Source organism: Homalodisca vitripennis, chromosome 3 (genome assembly GCF_021130785.1).
Source record: "Homalodisca vitripennis isolate AUS2020 chromosome 3, UT_GWSS_2.1, whole genome shotgun sequence".
NCBI lineage: Eukaryota > Metazoa > Arthropoda > Insecta > Hemiptera > Cicadellidae > Homalodisca > Homalodisca vitripennis.
Genome location: NC_060209.1, coordinates 79,494,153 through 79,512,189, shown reverse-complemented (window position 1 = coordinate 79,512,189; position 18,037 = coordinate 79,494,153). Strand labels below are relative to the sequence as shown.

The following is an 18,037-nucleotide window of genomic DNA, read 5'->3' as shown; positions in this document are numbered from 1 at the left end:
ATAAAAAATAAGCGGCCTTTATTATGTATATATTTTACAATTCCGATGGCAGGTACCAGGTGCCGGAATTATCCTGAAATTGGCAACCTCGACCGATTGTAAATATCTGCTAAAAACTAAAACAACTATCGCGCTTTCGGAAGTCAATATAGTTATTAATAAAAATATAATAACCGGAAGTATTTTGGGAGTTTCTTTTCATGTTCAAAAGACACGTAACTATCAGAGCTGCAGGGGCTGCGCGTGGTCTGATTGTCTCAGAGAGCAGAGTTATCGGTAAATTTCGATCTCACTTCTCCGTTTTTTAGTGGAATCGTAATTAAAGTTCTCGGAGGCTTGCATGAAGTGCAATTTTTCAGGTGAAACAACATGACCACCAGAGATGCAAGTGCTGCACGGTGTCTAGTACGTCAAACCCGTTGATCTAGCGGAATTTTCATAAATTAATGGTAATAATTATGATGAGTTCAAGCCCTTTCTATAATAACATTTCTACGTTCTACGACGTGAATATTTGAACAAGATTAGTATTTAGTATTTTAACCAATTAATTGATAATAACTTTTATCGCTATACCATATACAAAAAACACTTTGAATAAAAGTTGATAACTTAATTTATAGACTTGCAATGTTGTAACGCTATGCAGTTTTATCACTTTGCACAAAGATACGGTTTACGAGTGAAATGAATCAAAGGAATTCTTCAGCAGTGTATAAACAAGTGCATATTGCAGTTGTAAAGTGATCGGTTCACGACAGATAAATCTAGGATTATGGGGAAACCAAAGATGGTGCAATACGAACCGGACGTCAGGCGCACTGCTTTAACTGAATTGGCACTCGGTTGAATATTTACAAACATGTCACAGGTAATGGCTTCCATTTTGTGCCGTACGATTTAAAGAATCATTCATTACACCAGGAAAGCCGTATAGCACGAAGCATTGAATAGTGACCTTCATATTCGCGTAAACGTCAGCTACATTACCTCCATTGATAAAACTGTGCCAGAGAAATTGCATACTGGGATATATCACATTTGATATGTGTAAAGCTTTCCACGTTTCGTCCCCACCCCTCACTCTTCGGTATTATTTTTATTTTTACACCTAAGAACCCACTGAAAGTATAATTTGTGGGTATGCTAATGGGGCGTTACTCGTGCAAATGGAAATTCACTTCACTATGATAACATTTCCCCATTATTACCAATGATGGTAACAAGTAACTTATTGCCAACATTGCAATCTGAACTTTGAAAGGAAAGTATACTTTTTAAGGGACAACTAATAATTTATAGTTGGCGATAAAGTAAAATTACACGCTAGGCAACAAAACTTTAATTATATTTTAAATCATCTACCGACTTCTCTATCTTTGTCTTGTCTTTACCAAATTACCGGTTGTTGAGGTGACCATCGATCTTGATAATAAAAGTTTAGGCAATGAAACGCGATACGATTTATAGAAGGTTTGCATAGTGCCTAGAATCTTAGAGTGATTCAACTATGTGATGTTAGTGACGTGCCTTATGGCATAACGAATAAAGCTACAAGTATAATGAAAATGTAGACCGGATTTAAGACAAGCAAATTGTACCTTAAACACTAATCCTTTACAAGTAATAGCAAAGTTAAACAACTTACGGTTTAAAACTGTTTTATTTGTTACTTTAGAAGAAATTGTAAAATAGTAAACGGCAAAGCTTGTTCTAAGAAATTATTTTCTTATTTCTTTATTGTATTTTTTACCTTCTGGTGGAATGTTTCCGTGATCTCTCCTGGAATCGACCGGTGATCAGAAAGCCACAGGCTTTACCACTAGATTAAGGTAAAGAAGATCCCAGGTTAAATAATTGAGTAAGAGATATGCTATTAGAAAAAAAAGAATCCTGCGTACTAACTTGTAATATGTCTAACACAATGTTTGGCTACGTAGACATCTGTATCTTACTTGAAAGGTCTATCACTATCTTCTTTGGAAAGTTTAACAGGTGAATTATAGCAATTACTTATTAACAGGTAGTAACAAACCGGTCGCCCGTAAGGAGAATGATTACAGTTCTGAGTTACAAATGAGGATCTCGGTTCCTGGAACACAACAGGTAGAGCGCCGGCGCGGCGCCAAATACTAAGGAAATTATCGGGAATCGTCGGGTATCCTTGACACACTTGGAGGCTAAGTCGCTGCACCAACTGGTCTGGTAGCACTGGTACTTCTTTCTGCCAGTCTTGGTGGAACTTCTATCTGTTGTCGGGCTTCGCAGCACACTTTCTTTCGATTTACAATCCTGACTCTCCGTGGTGCAAATGATTTCCCATTAGTTTCTCAATAATTAATTACTTTCCCTATCTTAGACACTCCATACTATCCCACCATTCTCTTATGTTCTCCCATTACTTTTCCATAGTAAAAACATGAATATTATATAAAGAATGAAATGAAACAAAAAAACCGAATTTGTGAAAATTTAAATTTTAACATTGCCATCTTTAAGTGTAAAGAAATTAAACCACTATTGGAGAAAATGGTCAAAGACCGCTCTCTTCTTTGTGTGATACCTTAAAACTCAAAGTTAATCTTGTTCCATCATTACCAAATAATGTGGCTTTTTATTTTCCTTAATAATGTTCATGTTTTTGAAAATATCACACATGAAGAAGAGAATATACATAACATTATTCTAAATGTGTGTCAGTTTTGTGATGGCATCACAAATACTCTTCCCCACCAGAAAATCAATAATAATCAGCCTATAAAATAAAATAATAGAAATATTTTGTTGGCAGGCCACTTTATCTAGATAAAAGAAATTTTAATCGGGAATGTATTCAAATGCATTTTGGGCTTACTAATTTCATGGTTCTAGAATGTAGTGTCTGACATATGACCCGATTTTCAGCAACCAAAATACTTTATTATTAAGTGAATAGATTTTGGATCTAAAACGCCCCCAAACAATTTTGGAATTAAGTATGGTAGTGTATAACGAATAAGTAATCTTTACATATTATTATTATTTAATAGGAAACAATTTCTATAATACAGTGCCCAGAATTTAGATTTCTACACTCCTGTCAAACGCTAAATGTAATAAAAACTATCAAATTAAACTATTTTTTAGACAATTTAAGAGTGCTGCATTATAGTTTCATTCCATTTACATAAAACTCACTTGCTTTCGCTCTTAAAGTAACCTTGAACTCGAACACTCGAATTGGACTCTTGCATTCTTGTAGTTAACTAAAACCATTTTACACTTTGATTGGTAATTAATGTTAATGCCTTTTAAAACTGTGAGTAATAAATATAACAGCGAGTTCTTTGATCCCTTTCATGAGCCTACATAAAAACGCTTTTATTACCTCTACTTGCGTCACGCAACATTAGAGATATCTAGACGATGGCGAATCTGGCTGCCAACATTACCTATTGACAAGACACCAACGCTATCTCGGTTCATCGAAACAAACCTGTGTTTCCTCTTAGCTTGTGGCATGACCGCTATTCCTCAATATTATAGGCTATTTGAAAATCACAAATGTAGGCCTAAATGCGCAATTCCCTTATTAGTTTTAGATTTTCTTTATAAAATAAAACATTTGTATATGACGTTTATTATACTCTCGCAAATGATGAATTTATTTAACGGGCACATACTTGACTATTTCTCAAAGATACTCGTCTTCTTACGGAGTCAATAAAAATGAAATGAAATGAAAAATGAAATATGCCTTTATTCAAGAGGCGCAGTTAGGGCTATTTATTTTGTTTAATAAACAGTCTGTCTGAAGCTAAAATCATGTTTTAGTTTTCCTAATTAGTTACGTTAAATGTGATTAGATTTTTATTTATTAAAATTGTAAATATAATAAGTATTATTAAGGACCACACATAATCTGTCCACCTGTGCGGTAAATCTTGGTAGAAAGTTCCTAGAGATTTGAAATTTAGTACTTAGCATCCTTTTGTGTTAAGAGAGAACTATAATGTCGTTCAAAGTCCACCCATTTTCACTAACCCAAGAAAACATGTATAGCCAATTCGTTACGATCGGTCTTGTCCTACACTCCGTTTTATCCGTCCGTTAAAAAGTTGAACTACAAATATATAATAAAGTACGTGAATCGTGATTGCATATCAGTTAACCTCTAAATAATGAGCAAAACTAAAAATGTGGCATTAATATTTTAATAATTGGCTTTACGTAGCCATATAAGGAACTATGTGTTAAATCTTTACAGAAGACGAAAGTGTATAAAAATCCCTTGGTAAAAAATAATTTAATTTTATGACAGTAAACAAAAACAATCAGTAAAGATGTACGTTTAAATTTGTAGATTTCAATTTAGCCCCCATACTTAAAAATTACGGCCGTTTCAAAAATTTGTTTAAACTCTTGAAAAGTATCTCCCAATCAATGATGATATTTGATGTCTTATTTTTAGTCTGAGAGAGTCCTTACCGACGTGACAACATTTAGGACAAAACTCTTCTCTTAACACGGACACGCGTATTGTAGGCTGAAATAAATACTTCACCCCAGAATTACGATACAATATTGTCAGATGTTCCTGGAAGATAATGTTGAAGCTAGACTCCACACTTGCTGAGGCGTTGTTCGGGGCAGTGAAGACTACACGCTCAGTTATAACTCTGCCTTATCACGAACCTTGTTAGTCTTATCAGGAAGCCGCGCCGAGCCGAGCCGAGCCCTGTCATCCGTCTTTCCTGTTCTACTTTTGTCTGGACACATTCCGCCTCTCTTTCAAAATGCCGATTTTACTGTATTTCCGTAAAATTCACGACTCACTCCGCTCCTCCATTTCCATCCCCCATCTCGTCATCTCTCCCCCCAAAAGTTGCTACAACCCTTTTCAAATATTTTGTGCACCTCAGTGTTACCAGCACGTACTAACTATTCAGAAGCAGAGGGTTCTTCTGGGTGTGTTATTTGTCTACCACAATTATAATATATAGATAGTTGCTACATTTGGCAAGCGTCCTTCTATTGCTCCTACTTTTTATATATTAGTCTACTATAAGGTATGACTTGAATAATCCAAAACGTCTTCAAAGTTTGAACTAGATACGAAAAAAGGAAGTAGTCTAGAAAAAATATTTATTTTTGTTATTTTATTTTATTTTATTTTTAATACCAGGAAGGCAAAAATAAAGATTATCTTAACAAACAAATCTACTCAATAGATCCTTAATAAAAACAGGTAAAAGGAATAGGGAGGGAAAAGAAAAATTTTTTAAGTAAATTAAAAACACCTTTCAGTAAACCAATTAATAATTTGAAATACCAAAAAAATTGGGTTTTAAAAAATAAAAATTTCATAATCTTTTCGAAAATTTCCAATGTTTTTTTAAATTTTTTTGTTTTCGGGAAAAAATTAAAAACATTTAAAGGGAAATTTTACTTTTGGGCATTTGTCCATCCCCCACAATTACTTTAAATCTTTTTAAACAGTAATTTTCTTTTTAAAATATAAAGAGTCACTAATAAATAAAAATCTTAAACCAAACCTTACACAAGTTAATTTTATTTAAATAAATTTTAAACCCTTTAAGGGTTTAAAACCGGCGTCTTCCAAAGAAAGGTAATTTTATTCCATGAACAAAAACTTTCGTTTTTGAAGGGGCCCCTAAAAGTAAGAAATTAAAAATCAGTTATAAAGAATTCTAAACCCACCATTTTTACGGATCATATTTCCCAATTTAAAACTCCCCCTTTCAACAGGATTACCTCACTACTAAATGTAAGGCAGATTACCGTTACCTATTTTCAAAATTGGGGCCGGCGGGAATTAATTCATTTAAACGCCTTTTTTTTTTTTGGTGTAGGTTTTTTGAGACACCCCCGCTGATATTGGGCTTGGAAAACATATTATTATGGGGAAAACTTTATATGCTAATTACACGGGCTAAAAAAGTGCTTTTTTAAAATCCAGAAGAAATTTTTCCCTTTAAAACTTTTTTAAAAAACAAAATTAACATGCGACACGCCGGGGACGACGCCGTTTCCCTTTTTGGGGTTTGGGCAGTAAATACGCTTTTTGCCCGGCAGGAAAAGTGCAGTGCCCTTGCATAAACAGCTTGAAAATGAAAGGGGGGAAAAATTTATGAAAATTATAATAAAATTAAAATTTTATCCAAATTCACCCAAACAAAAAGGGATTGTGAATACCAATGAAAGTTTGTGTGCAAGAAAATTTTAACAAAATTGTTATTCGTTTTCAGTAATTGACATGTTTTTTTATCAAACAATAGTTTTTATTAAAATTAAAAAACTGATTTTAAGTTGGGAGGAAGGGCTGATATACATTTTGCCCAGTCATAAAAATAAAGGGGTTTTATTTAACAATTTCCTTTTTTTAAGTAATTTCGCTTAATTTAAATTTAAAAGAGTCACGTTAAATTTATAAAATTTAAACAACAAAACCTTCTTTTTTCTTTAAAAATTTAATTACCAAATAATTTAACTTAATGTTTATTAAATTCAAACTAATAAAAATTTGGTATTCTTTGGGGAAACCAACTCTTTTCCTTTTTCCCGGGGGAGACCCAAAGATTGCAAAGAAATTTTGTTTTGGGAAAGGGGGATTTCAAATACCGGATCAAGGTATCCCCTCTTAACTTTCCAAAACTTCTTTTAAAATTTTAAATGATTAAAAACCTGTTATTTTCAGATACGTGTATTAACCTTTCAATCCTAAATGGACAAACCCGCCCTCACCACAGCTCCTTTTTTATAACCTCTTCGCAAAAACAGGTCTGGGACTTACCGGGAAACAAAATATTAGGAAAAAATTTTTGAAAAAACCTTTAACTTGGGAGGAAATTTTAAACTTTTAAATTAAAACAGATTATTAAAGGTTTCCAAAAAACCGGTTAATTTTCACCCTGGGAAAAGAAAACCGGTTTCCTAAAATGGAAGGAATTTCAATTTTGCCCTTGGTAGGAAGTCCAAAAATTTTGTGGGGTTTGCCAAAAAATCTTAATTTAAAAAAAAAATTTTTAAAAAAAAAATTTTTTAAAACCCTATCAAATACCAAAAGGACATAGGTGCATTAGAAAATATTTTTGGGGGAAAATCTTACTTATTTTTATTCCCTCCAGCTTTTAACAATTTTGGTGTGGTAGGTTCCCTTACACAAAAATTTTTGGGTAACATAGGTAATGAATTTTTGAATTTTAATTACTATAAATTACCCACAAATATTAAATTGGTCGCATTTTTCAATTTTCTTTTGGGTGCATATAAGTTTAAATAAACCGGGCAAATTATACAAAAGAAATTAAAAGTTCGTATTTTTCTGGGTTTTTAATTTTTTCTCTAAATTTTCATATGTTTAAAAATTTTTTTTTTAACAAACAATGTTTTCTTTTAGGAATTTAAATGGATTTTTTCAAGGGGTTAAACTCAAAATGTTTGGGGGGTGAATTTTTCCGGGCCTTGAGCTCAGGGGGTAGAAAACTGCAAGAGTGTTAAGTGAATTTTAAACTTAATTAAAATAACAAATTTAAAACGTATTTTACCATTTCGGGGAAAATTTTAATCCTAACAAATAATTAAAAAAATTTATAATTTTCCCCATGAATTTTAAAAAAAAAAAATTAATTAAAAAAAAATCTAATACTACCAAATTAATCAAAACTATGAAACCTTTCAATAATAAAAAAATAAATAATTTTTCTGAACGAAACGATACTTTAAAAATTCTTAGTTGTATCTTCCTTTAATTAAAATGTATTCAATACGTTTAATTTTTTGAAGTCTGAGAAAATTTATTGAGGGTTTCATAAATATTGGGAAGAATTCTGAAAAAATATTGAAATTAGCCGAAGCCAAAAATTTTATCGTTAGGGATAGAAAATTGGTTTAAACAAAAAGTATTTGGAAAAAGGGAACCATACTTAAAGAAAATTAATATTTAAAAAAATTTTTTAAAATTTAAAGGGTTTTTAAATTTAATTACATTCATTTGTTTCGTCCAAAAGTTTTTGATTGTTGGGTTTTTAAAAATAAATTTTTAAACATTTTTTTGAATTGAAATTGTTTGTAAAAAATTTTAAATTTTATTAATTATACAAATAAAATTATTAATTTTACCAACCAAAAACTTTTAAAATTTTTTTAAAGTCAGGTAAAGTAAATTTCCCCTAAATCAAAAAGATTTCAATAAGCATTAATTGGAAAATAAATTAGTTCTACCCTTCACTTGGGTAAACATTTTACTACTAGTAACAAAAAGTAAGGTTTTAAGAAAATTGGTTTAAATTGTTTAATAAAATTTTTTTTGGAAACATAAAGGCCCTTCTTTTTTTAAATATTCTCACAAAAAATTGTTAAGGTAATTTGAATAAAAAATTTGTGAAACATAAAACAAAAATTTTTTAAATTAAAAATTAATCACATTACAAATAATAAGGGAATTTATAAAGGGCCCAAGAAAATTAAAAATTGTTTTCTTTTAAAAAATTTAAAACAAATCAAAAAAAAATTAAGGGTACCATTTTTTTTTAGGATAGAAATAAGATCAACTTATATTTAATTGTTAAGCTTTTCTAAAATCGATTTGTTGTTACACTATTAAAATTTAAATCGTTCGGTTTTTGTTTTTTTTCCGGTTTTTAATCCCCATTCATTTTAATAGATTGGGGAAAATTTTGATTCTGAATTTAATTATTTGGGTTTAATCGAGAAAGGGTAAAGCCCACATCACCCTTTGTTTTAAAAAAAAAAAACGTAAGTAATTTTGGGAATTTTAAACCCCAAATAAAAATTAAATTTCCAATGGTTTAATATTTAAAAATTCGGAAAAATTAATTCAAGTGTTTATTTCCCTATTATTGATTGGGGGTTTTAAAGAAATAGAATTAATAATATTAAACAATATTCCATTTTTTAAAATTTTTGTAAATGCCATGAACAAGTTATTTTATTTATTAATAGAAAAAAACCCTTTAAAACCCAAACAAATTTTGCCGCACGTAAACCTTTAAAGAACCCCTTAACACGAAAAAATTTTCTACCCAAAATTGGCCGTAGAGTTTGGTTCTTTTTAAGCCCCGGTTCACCAACACCTTGATTACACCTTGGCAAGCCTTGTTTCTCACAAAGTTTCAATTAAAGAAATTTTATTGAAAAGGAATTAGGCCTTTTCTTTTACTTACCTTTCCCTAAATAATTTTAATGAAAGTTGGTCTCTATTTTTTTAAATTTAAAATATGGTTAAAACATTTAAACTCAACACAAGGGACAAAAATGGATTTGGGAAAAATAAATATAAGAAATGGAAATTTAAAACGGCAGTAAAGGTTAACACAAAAATTATTCCCGATTTAACAAGGGTCAAATAAAAAACATAAAGTAAAAAAAAAAATTTCTGCAGGTTTGGTAAATCGAAACACTGTTTTTGGGAAAGGGGTTTAAAAAAGGCAATTGGTAATTGGATGTTTTTTTCATTTCATCATTTTTAAAAGTATTTCAAAAAATTATGATTCAAACTAAAAAAGGGGTGAATCTGTAAAAAGTATAAGTAAAATCACAAAACCGTTTTAAAAGGGAAAACTTTAAATAAATTTAAAAAAATTTAAATATTTTCAATTATTGATATATGGTTATCGGAATTTTATTCTGTTTTTCTATTACAAAAAAAGGGCCTGATTTAAAAGGGTTACAAGAAAACTTCAAAATTGCATCCCAATTTTTTAAAAATTCTTAAATTCAAAGGCCTGATATTTTACTAACTTCGAGTTTTTTACATTCCCCCTTATTGGAAGACATTTTTAATTAAGCCCCCCAAATTTTCCAAAGGGGAAAAGCCCTTCCCAAATTTGGTTAAGATATTTTTTTACACATTTTCGCCTTGCCAACATGTAATTAACCCCGGTCCAAAGGCCATGGTTTCAAAGAAGTTAATAAAAAAGGCGAATTGGGGGCCCTTGGACAAAAGGTTTAAAAAAAACAAACGGACAGCAAATTAGGGGTGTTTATAGGGGAAAAGGGAACCCTTTACTAATGGAGCTTAATTGTTAGGGCCACCCGGGTTTCCCTTAAGTTGATTGATAAAAGGAAATTTTATTGATGGTTTGGACCAAGGTTTAAATCAAACAAACAGCTTTATAAAAGTCTTGCTTCCAAAGAAGAAGAATGATCCTGGGGACAAATTTTTAGAAGGTGCAATCCAGAGTGGAATGGCAGCAAAACCCAGCCAAATAAAAAAACATTCCGGTCCAAAAAAAATGGAAAATTATTAAAATAACTAAATTTCAACAAACTACAATTTGGGGGTGTATCCTAAAGAGCATTTTTTTTGGTTAGATTTAAAAAATTTGGAATTTTATATGGCAAAGAACAACCCCCTTTACGTATTACGAAAATTTAAATCAAAACATTACTGTATTTTTAAAAAAAATCAGGTTTTAATTTTAAATTAGTAAAAAAGTTAACTCCGGGTTTTTAAAAGAAAATTAAAAATTTGGAATGTAAATCTCCAAAAAAATTTAATTAACTATTTTCATTAATAATTAATATTTTAAACGATTTTTGCTTTTATATTTGAAACAAATAAAAGTTTTTTGTTTTTTTTTGGGTCTTACAAATAAATCAAAATATTTTTGCACCCAATTATATGAAAATTAAAAAAAACTGCATTCTTTAATAAATTAGAAAATACGGGCCTTAATAATTTAGTTTAAAAAAAATTTGGATTATTGTGAAAACCCTTTTTCTTTGGGGAATCAAAAAGTTTAAGTTTTCCCAAATTTCTGTGGGAAACCAAAAAAAAAAAATTTTAAAGGGTTTTTTAAGTTTTAACAATGATAAAAAGGCCATAACATAACCTAAATGGTTTTCATAAATGCAAATATCAAGAAAACCTGTTTGGTACTTGACACCCTTTAACTTTGTTTCCATTAAATTTCAAAAAACGACAAAACCCCCTCTTCCTTGCCGGGCCCATATAATAAAAAATTTCATTTAATAAATAGAAAATTAAGGAAGAAAAAAGGAGAACCAAAAATAAAAAAGATTTAAAAAAAAACTTGTTTTTGATAAAAAGGGGATTTCAAAAAAAAAGGGTTTTGTTAAGAGAAACCTTTTAAAATTTAATTTTTCACAAAGAATAAAAATTTTAAATTTCCAAATGAAATTCATAATGAATTTGCAGATTGAAAAAGTTTACAAAAATAAAACTTTTTGTTAAAAATTTGGGCTTTAAACATGATTTAATTTATTAAAATAATATTTCTTAACCATTCAAATTGGTACAAACTGTTAAATTAATCTTTGGATTGAAATTATATAAAAAACCTTTGGAAAAAATTTTTATATGAAAAAAACAATTTTTTAAATACGAAAACCCAAAAATACTATTTATGTTAATGGTCCCCAATTTCTTTAATTCCATACCCAAAATTTCAAACAAGAAAATTGAAAAATTTTAAAATTTATAAAAATTTAAAAAGGAATTCAAAAAAAAAAAAAAAAATTTAAATTCCATTAATTGAAATTTAAATTTAAAGTTTCTGATTTCAAAAAACAGTGAAAAAAAGTGTAACTTTTAGTCCACAAAAATTAAAGTTTTAAGGCATCCAAGACAGTGCTTAAAAAATAACTAGACAAACCAAACAAAAACCTCATCCAAAAAATTCAGAAATGAATAAAAAATGAGTGACAAACCTTTTTTGAGACCCTTTAAGCAGCAATTTTAGTTTTAAAAACTTTTCCCCCAGCACCAAATTTCTTTGAACGTTTGAAAGGTCATGAACTCGAAAGGCAAAAATAGGCCATCAAACCAAAATTGGTGTTTCACGTTCCCGCCTTTTCAGGCTGCAATAAAGCTTTGCTATAATTTAAAAATTTATCTTGTTCATTAGTAATTAATTTTTACAAAAATAAACCTTTTTTAAACAAATTATTTACATTTTCATTAAAAAAATAACATTAGTAAAAAATAAAATTTTTAAAAACCCAAAAAAATCAAAAGGGTTTTAAAATAAAATTTCCCATTTTTAAAAAAAGATAAAATAACACAAAATAAAATTTTAATTTTTAAAATTGTGTACCTGTTTAAAAAAACAATTAAAAAAGGGTTTAAAAGTATTTAAATTCAAAATTGAATATCTTTATTATTTTGCATGAAAACATTTTTAAAACAACGGAATAAAAGAAAATTTTTAAAAATATTAAATTTACAACATTTTTAATTGGGTGTATAATTTCCCCCCCACAAATTTAAACTTTTTCATTGGTTCATTGTAATTTAATTAAACCCAGGGGAATTTTTGAAAAAAACTTTAGAAATAGTTATGGTTCGGGGGTTTAATAAATAACTTACTAAAATAGCCCCAAAATCTGACAAATTGTGCATTGCCCTTTTTCTTAATCACTACACCATTTCAAAAAAACCAAGAAATATCAAAACCTATTTCCATTACTAAAATCAAAAAAAATCAAAATAATAAATAAAAAACAAATAAAAAAATTTTATCAAGCTTTTTTTACAAAAAAATGTTTGGGGAAAAGATAAGAAACAGTATAACCTTTTTAAACACAAACTAAAATTTTAAACTGAAAAAATTTTTCAAAAACTACCATTCCAAAAGGTTTTTAAAAGACCCTTCCCTTTTTAAAAATAAAAGTTGGGAAACAATCCCCGTTTATTATTGTTCCTTTTAACCGGAAACTTTTTCCCGTGAAACGCCCCATTTTAACACTATTAACGTTTTTTTATAATTTATATGAATTTTTTTATTTTAATAACTTTAGATTGGGTTTAACCTATAAAAATTTATTCAAAACAAATTGACTGTTTTTATCGCCTTTTGGGTTAAGGCCAAAATTTTGGTTTTTTTCCCAAAAGAACAGCCATTAAATCAGATCGTGAGAATTGGAAATTTGTTTGCCCCCCTATAAATTTGCAGTAAATTGGGGTTTAATATAAAAGTATTTGAAAAAAATTTGGGGAAAATTTTTTAAAACGTCATGCATTACCTTAATTTAAAAGGGAAAGTTTTCAAAGAAATTTTAGAATATTTATTTAAATTTAACTATAAATCCCATTTGAAAAAAAACAAAACAAATTTTCCTCCCCCAAACTTGTTGCCCAATTTTTTTTAAAACCCCCAAACCCGGTTGGTTAAATGAATAGCGTTTGGATAGATTTTTTACCTTTCCGGCCCGTTTCAATCAAAATTTTAAAAAGCCTAAAATTTGAAACATTCCCCCCAGTGGCCCCTTTTTCACACCCCTTCAACTCTCCCTGAAGTTCTTTAAGGCAAAAAGATTATTAATATCTTTCGAATAATCAAATAGTGTTTTTAATTTTTTAAAAACTATTTAAATTTTGGAACCTTTTATAACACAAAATTTAAAGGATTTTTTAAATTTGTTTCCCAAGCCCTCTTAAACCCAAATGGAAAATTTGAGAACGTTTTTCATTAACTTTTTCTATCCTTCAAAAAAGAGATAAACCCAAAATTTTCCCTTAAAACATCCCAAAAAGTAAAACTAATTTAAAACCTTTTTCCCCAAGTATTCTAATTAAAAAGTGGTTAACTGGTTTTTCTAACTTTTCCTTAAATCCATAATTAAAATAGGTTAAAATGTTTTTATTTTTATTCAATAGTTGCTTAAATAATTTAATTATAAGCCTTTTTAATAACCTTATATTATTTTTATGAATTTGTTTGTATATTAGATGCCGGTTGTAGGAAAGTGCCGTTTTTTAATTTTCCCCAAAGTCAAAAGTTTTGTTATAATCCGAATTGTGGTATGGAATTTGTTTTCACCTTTTCAAATTTGCCTTTTAAATTGTACCCATGTTTGGGAACTAAAAAAAACAACAATTTTTTTAATTAATTTTTGGGTTTATTTTTGGGAGTTTTAATTTTTGTTTTTAGGGTTTTAAATATTATTTATATTTTATAAATAAAACAAACGAAATTTTATTAAACGAAAAGTGGTTCAAGGAAAAATTTTGTTACCTCAATTGAGAAAACCAAATTCCAACTAGCCCCCATTGTATTTTTTTATTTCACCATTTTGAAGGGACATTCCCAAAAAAAATTTAAAAAATTACAAATGTATTGCACTAGGAAAGGTAAATAGGTATTTTAATTTTGATACAAAAATTAAAAATAATTTAATTTGTTTTGGTTATACTGTTTCCAAAACCGGAGATTTTAAAATACTTAAATTCGGAAGTTTTCATAACTGTTTACAATTCCCCTTAATTATTGTCTAAAAGAAATTGGCCAGTTTTTAAAACCGTGAGGGAAAAATTGGAAAAATTTCTGTGATGCTGAGGCTAAATAGGGTCTTTGTCAACCCTGTAAATCTGAAAGGGTGTCCAAAACCATAAAAAGAAGTATAAATCAATTTTTTCCCTTTCACACGTACTATGTCCAAAGTGGACAATAGAAACGCTGCCCAAAAATTCATAATCCATAATTAAAAGGGTGAACAAGGAAAAAAACTTTTTATTTTTTATCTAAATGTTTCATTTAAAACCCCAGAATTAAAACCCTTTAAATCGTTAGGTATGAATAAATTTTGAATATTAAAAAACCCATTAAAAATTTTAAATGTCCCGGCCTATTTTTTTAATTTTGCCAAGTAAAATTGAGGTACATAATTTTGGGGGTACGAATTAATTTTCCTCTTATCAACTGCTGTTTTTAACTGTAAACCATTTATTTGTTGAAAGTAATAAAACAAATAATTTTTTTTGGGAAATTAAGTTTTGGTTTTTTTGGGGAAAGATGGTTTTACATTTTTTAAAAAATAATTTTTTTATAAAATACCCGAGGAAGAAAGTATTTAAAAAACTTAAATATTTGGTAATTTAAAAGACTCTAGGTGGAAAAAAAACACTATTCCCATGCCAAAAACCCACTTGGGGAAATAAGAAATATTCACGGCCCGTTTTAAGATTTTTTAAAAACCTTAATATAAATTTAAAGGCACAACGTTTTTTTTGGTGTTTTTAGTTATCCATAAAATCAAAAATAAATTGCATTTAATTTAATGTCGTACCCTCCGAAAAAAAAAACAAATTAAATAAACAAAAAAATATTGGTTATAGTTTTGGCCAAAAAAAAAATTGGTGAAAAAAGAAACACAAAGCCGCGGGTTTATAAGTTGGAAAAACCCTAACCGTAATTTACCCAGGGGCAGGGGATTTTTTTCCCACGCTCTAAAAACCGATCCCATAATTGACTAACTTTTTGGGAATGTACAACATAATTTGTACGTCGATTAAAAACCATCCCAGACTCCAAAAAGAAAATTTAATGGGGGCCATTCAAAAAAGTGGAAAAGATTTGGAAAAAATATCAAGAGCGTAAACCAAAAAAGGGTTTAAGCAAAAGTTGTCTTGTTACAAAGGAATGCACAACGAATCACAACGAACCTTTAAAAACGTTTTGGTTTGAACATCTTTGGAAAGGTACAATTTGGGAAAGATACTCTATGTTTGCAAGAACCAGTCAAAAACCCCCTCAGAAATCCCTATCAAAATGCTGAAAAATGTTATAATGGTTAATGGGGTTTCCTTTTCCCAATGTTTCTTTTTCCCCCCTAGTTTTCTTCATTCTAAGGGTTTCATGGGGCAAAATACCCCACCAAAACGAAATTTCCGCTCTTTCATAGTTCGTGGGAACTTTGATCATTATCATCAATGATCTTTGAAAAGCACGAAAGAGAACAATTAATAAGACGTACATCAATGCGATTGCACCAGAATCTCTAAATTCATCTCTTCCATATGACCAAAAGTCAACCGTGTATATTTTTATGGATAATAAATGATCATCAAAAAGCATTCGAACATCGCCCCTAAATACCCAGGAAAAGTAGTGCCGGGAAATTAACGGCAGATATATTACAGTTTCTCAGAATAACTAAGGAAGGAATAGGGTACTGTGTTTGTAGTGCTGTAAGGGACGATGGTGCTTGAAATATCGTTACAAGAGCGGCCCTACTCATTCCTTTATGTTTAAAAGCTGTGTTTGCACACCCTCCCCTACTTCAGCTTCTTGGCACCTCGGGCTTGGAGTGTCCACCCTCACTTACTCCTTCCTTTATCTCAGAGATTTCGATTTTCAGTTAGGATGCTCTTTAGGTCCATATGGTCGATATAGGTCTCAGGAGTATGGGATAGGCGGTAATAACTCAGTTCATTAGGTTATTATTATTGTCATTTAAAGTATGTTTTTACAATTATTCCATATTTTTTTCATAATTTTTTAGTTTTAATTTATTTATTTTTCTCGTGTTCATCACACGAAGAAATCATAATAATCCGTGTTTAATTTTTCCTAGGATGTTCTTGCGTTTATTATTATGATAAAATAATTTAACATATTTAATTTTTAACCTTTAATTCAATCATGTTTATTCATGTTATTATATCTCGGTGATTGTGTTCTATTATATAAGAATAAGAAAGCTCGTAAAATTCATTGCCTATCATGGGACTATCCTGCCAATGCCAGAGCGTTAGTGAAGCGTTATCACTCGAGAGGTTGGATAACTTCACTTCCGCCTGTCTGTCTGTACGATATCTCGTGAACGATCTTGGCCTATGGACTAGAATTTTTTGAATGAAACTTCATTTCTGTAAAGGTAATATCGAGTTCAATGATGGTGCATGTCACTCGAGAAAGATAGTATCCATAGACTTTAGGTTTTGCATAAAACTCAATTTCTACATTTACAGTAATGATTTATATGATGGTCCATCAATAGGATTTGACTAAGCGTCATTACTCAATCGGCTGGCACCATTTCTCTTTCGTTTGCCGGGGCATGTAAACATTTCTTTTCTGTATGATTGATCGTCTTTGTAGCTGTTCACAGCGTGTTTTCAAGAATGAAATGAGCTATGCAGACTCGAATTTATGCGTACAAATTCAGCTGGGCTTCTTATGGGGGCATGGGGTCTGGCGTACTCCCACCTTCTTTTATCATTACAACATGAATTTCAACATCCAAAGTTAAAATGGGCACAGAAAATGTACATGTTTTTGAGAACCGTTAAATACAATGATGTTAAAAAAACTAAACCCACTGCCGACTTAGGATGTGATACATTGATTGAGCCGCTATAAAGATCCAATTTTGTAATCGTAAAGAACGTTAAGATAACGGGAAGGTTAAAGACGAAATGTCTACAAGACTTTTGCAGTCTTGGAAGTACTGGAATTTCACGCACTCACTATTCCTCATAAGAGACCGCCCCACGTGATCTGCCTACTATATACTATAAATAAGTTCATTTATGACAAGTACTATGAGGGTCACGTGCACTCATCGGAATGAGAAACTGTGAGTGCGCCTAGTTCCAAGCCCGACCAGGCAGATGCGTATCTGTTATTTTTATGGACAGCGGCACTGATAATGCCGTAAACCTGATTCTTAGTAGTCGGAAACAACGTAAACTTATGTTTGACACTGTTTACAGTTAAATAACAGTGTAGAAACAGCTTAAGATTTGTTGGCATATAATCCAATGGAAACTAAACTAAACAAGAAAAGATCATAAATTAATATGAATTTCTTATATTTCTTACTCAATAAATGATATGGTGAGATTTTCACTACACTAGGGACCATCAAAGAGTGCAGTTCAGGGAAGAACCTATTTGGCGTGTGACCTTGAAGCATCCAATCAGGACTGAGCTAACTAATTAACTACGTTAGTTTGAGGTCTGTACAACACAGTGACAAAGTAAAGTAACGTAAAGTAGTCTTATTTTACCAGGCGAGTTATGGCCAGGAAGTCGTCTCTAACACAACCTGGGACCAACTGCTTAAAGGTGACTTCCGAACCACTACCAATGGCCGGGCAGGCGGGCTGCTTGCAAGGACAGGATCACTCAGCGGTCACCCATCCAAGCAGCAGCCACACTTGACGTTGCTTGATCTGGTTTATCTTGCGATAACCGTTGTACCCGCTACTCTACGCCATTAGCATGAACAACATTTGGCATGAACAACGCGGCTGAATTTGACGTGTTGT

The 18,037-nt window shown here is 30.4% G+C and overlaps 1 protein-coding gene across 1 annotated transcript in view; it reads right to left on the bottom strand.

Moving 5' to 3' along the window:
- LOC124358253 overlaps positions 1 to 18,037 on the bottom strand; it is a 50,009-nt gene that overhangs the window by 16,125 nt on the left and 15,847 nt on the right. The window lies entirely within an intron of this gene.